General features: G+C 44.5%; 1 protein-coding gene across 2 annotated transcripts in view; it reads right to left on the bottom strand.

Annotated features, from left to right (window-relative positions):
• Positions 1-3,141, bottom strand: part of LOC139572937 (protein tyrosine phosphatase type IVA 3-like) — a 61,196-nt gene extending 58,055 nt beyond the window's left edge. Inside the window, exon 1 of one of the 2 annotated variants that reach the window (XM_071395831.1) lies at positions 2,949-3,141. The gene's annotated coding sequence lies outside the window, so the exon portion shown is untranslated. The remainder of the gene's footprint in view (positions 1-2,948) is intronic. The other variant, XM_071395829.1, reaches the window with a different exon arrangement.
• Between the last annotated feature and the right edge of the window lie 253 nt (positions 3,142-3,394).

Here is a 3,394-nt window from a genome sequence, read left to right as displayed (position 1 = left end):
GCTCTCACTACTGTCAAGAGTGACTGATCCCAGGGGGCTTTGAGAACAAAGCTGAATTCCCAGAAGAGGCCTCCTCATGAGTTCGGATCACTTGACTCAGCCATACGCAACCGCTTTAACTGCATTAAAAAAAATAAAAGGGTCTAACACAACGGAATAATCCAATTTAGAAATCAAGTGCGTACAGGGATATCATTTGCAAGGGAAAGCGAGATCATTTGCGAGGTTTCCATGCTTTTAGAGCTAATAATTTCTTCATAGATTGAATTGTAGCTCTGTTTCCAGCATCAGGGAAACTGTTTGCTTGTGCCCCCCAACAAGTTCCACACAGAGTGTGTGCCAGCACATCCACCACCCACCAGTCCTCCTTGATGCATTTTCCAGGGCCTCATATTTTCCCAATAAAAGGGGCGTATCAGGATTACTTAAGCGGAGGAAGCCACCCCTTGCCCCATGGCAGCCATTTACGTCATTGGTTGCCGATGCCATGAGGGAGGACTGACACATTCAACTGTTAGGACACCCCTGCCCAGCGGTGGTGGGCGTGGGCTCCACCTTTCCCTCCCCTGGCCCTTCCTGAGCCAGCGGTGGGGGGCGGGGGCTCCACCCTTCCCTCCCCCTTCCTGAGCCAGCGGTTGATTAGGTAGGCTGTGGCTACATCTCAAAACGGAACCCTATTCCCTATGTAGTGCCCCCATAGGGCCCTGGTCAGAAGTCGGGAATAAGGTATCATTTGGGATGCCGGCCGGTGTGTGACAAACTGGGGTGGGCCTCCCTCCTCACACCTTCCTGGTTTACAACCAGCAGAGAGAAGCCGGTGTCACAGTAAGGGGGGAAACAATGAGGTTGAGCCAGGTCAGTGTGCAAAGCAGCAGGGTGACTAGAACAGGGCTTAATGCATAAGGAGAGTTTCCACTGTGACCTAGCCTCTACTCAGGACCTATATCAAAAAGAGCTGCCGTCATCAACCTCAACACTAGAGGGACAGGTTCTTTATAATTAGACATGGGGCTACACCCCAAATGGCACCCTTTAGGGATACTCTATACATTGCACTACTTTGGACCAAGGCCCATCGGGAAAAGGATGCCATTTGGGACACACTCCAAGGAGAAGTACGCCCATTATGTCAGTGACTCAAAAAAATGTGGCCACACTAGAGGCTTGAGTTTGAGCCTGTCCTGAGCATGACTTCCTTTACGAAGAAACACAGAAAACCAAGAAAGAAGAGTTGTTCCCAGGCCTCAGCGCTTCCTGCTGTTAGGCCTATATGACAGAAGAAACATATTGAAGACCCACCGGGACCACAAACCACAGCAGTAGCCTGTAATGAAGTCAGTCTGGACAATAGTACCACAGCCTCACTAAAACAGAGAGAGAATGCTATGTGAAAGTCTTTGTGACGGAGCAACTTCATGTGGGTAAGACTGGAGAAGTAATCAACAGGGCAGATGAGATGCCCACCCTCTCACCAGGTTGCTACTTCACACACACCTGTTCACACCTGTGACAACAGAGCAGAGTACTTTAACAGAAAAATCTAGAGCTACCTGCTATGCTATTCCAATCAGACCCACTTTCCATAACCACTTGCAGCTGGTGAAGTAAACTATACAGGGGTATTTTGAAATACAGCACAATAACTTTTTCACGACAGATTTAGCCTAATCTAACTGTGTTACTTGCAAAAGGCCAAAAGGTTCAGCAGTTGAAACAATAACAAAGCGTTCTCCCCGTCACTGTTTCACAAAAAAGCAAAGGGATGGGACAGATTTTTATTTTATTTTTTATTTTATTTTATTTTTTACAACTCTCAAACTCATAGCCAGAGCTATGGACGCAAGGACTGACCATCCATGATATTAAAAGGATAGTTTTAAATGATACCTTTATTTAACTAGGCAAGTCAGTTAAGAACAAATTCTTATTTACAATGACGGTCTACCCCGGCCAAATCCGGACGACGCTGGGCCAAATGTGCGCGCCCTATGGGACTCCCAATCACGGCCGGATGTGATACAGCCTGGATTCGAACCAGGGCCTGTAGTGACGACTCTTGCACTGAGATGCAGTGCCTTAAGACCACTGCCCCCCTCGGGAGGCCCAAATCAGGATTTATTTCATGGATTGGATAAAGAACATTTCGTGAAGTGAAAGGGATTTAGCTGCTGTACATAGTTGTATAACTGCTTTTAAAATATCAATAGTAAATCTACAATCAGCTTTGGACATTTTGAGAATGAGAAAACAGCAGCACTATGTGCAATTGTCTATATGCATAAATATAATCTTGTCTGGTGCTGTTAAATTTCATCAGTATCTTGATCTGAAATAAAACTGGGAGCGGCGCCCTTACCCTGCAGTGTATAAAAGCTGGACTCGAGGTTTTAGGGAGAGTTCCTCCATCAAGTTGCATAAAAATGGGCATAACGTTAGTGTGCTATCATCAACTAAAGTAAACAAAGGACTGGAGCAAGAATTTATTTGCATCTCAGCGAGCCGGACATTTTCAAGAAAAACGAATCGTTTCTTTTCAGAGGAATTGCGGTAGAAATAAGATTCGATTTTCGTGTGTAACAGTATTTGTATAGCCAACCTCAATAGTAAGAAATATTCTAAATTTGTTTGATTCAAGGAAGAAGCACAAGGACTGCGCACCACCTTAAAAATGCTAACCTGTTGCCATCAAAACACTAAGTCTGTTTCAAGAATCTTCACATGGTTCATCGTTAGCTAGTTAGCACACAACGCAAGTTTACAGTTTGCATGGTAGCTAGTTACAAATACCCTCCTGACAATCATAAACAGACCGCTACTGTTGTTACGGGCAAGCTAACTAGCACTAAGCTAGCTAACGTTAGATAGCTACATCCGTAACGTTACTAAACCACAGTAACGTTAGACTAGCTCTTGCATGCAAATTCATATTTCATTTGATAGAGGCTTACCGTCTCCAAGCTACCGATGGTATCTTAAACTGCTTGGTCGCCAGCAGCTCCTGGATACTTTTATGAGCAATATTTGGCAATTTCACATTGTTTGTAGCTATTTCATTGCACACAGACAGAGCGATCAAAACTCGGTCCATGTGATTTTAAAACGACAATGACATTTCTCCCTCCTCTGTCTCCATGGGGACCTAGCGTCACAATCGTTCTGTGAGAATAGGGGCGGGTCTCAGAACCATTTAAACAGCTGGCGGGAACACACTTATGTCAGATTCACAATGGCATCTGTCCAGACGTTTTAAAATATATATATATTTTCTACCTAACCCCATTATTTGTTGTCTAATATCCAGCTGCATAGCATGATACGTCTACAATGCTCTAAACGTATATATTTTAGGTTGCTCTGGTACGCCATCTAGCGTACGATAAAAGTGTACACAACA

The sequence above is a fragment of the Salvelinus alpinus genome, chromosome 4 (genome assembly GCF_045679555.1).
Source record: "Salvelinus alpinus chromosome 4, SLU_Salpinus.1, whole genome shotgun sequence".
In the NCBI taxonomy this organism is placed as follows: Eukaryota; Metazoa; Chordata; class Actinopteri; order Salmoniformes; family Salmonidae; genus Salvelinus; species Salvelinus alpinus.
Note: the sequence above shows the minus strand (reverse complement) of the source record. Positions and strands in the feature narration are given on the sequence as shown.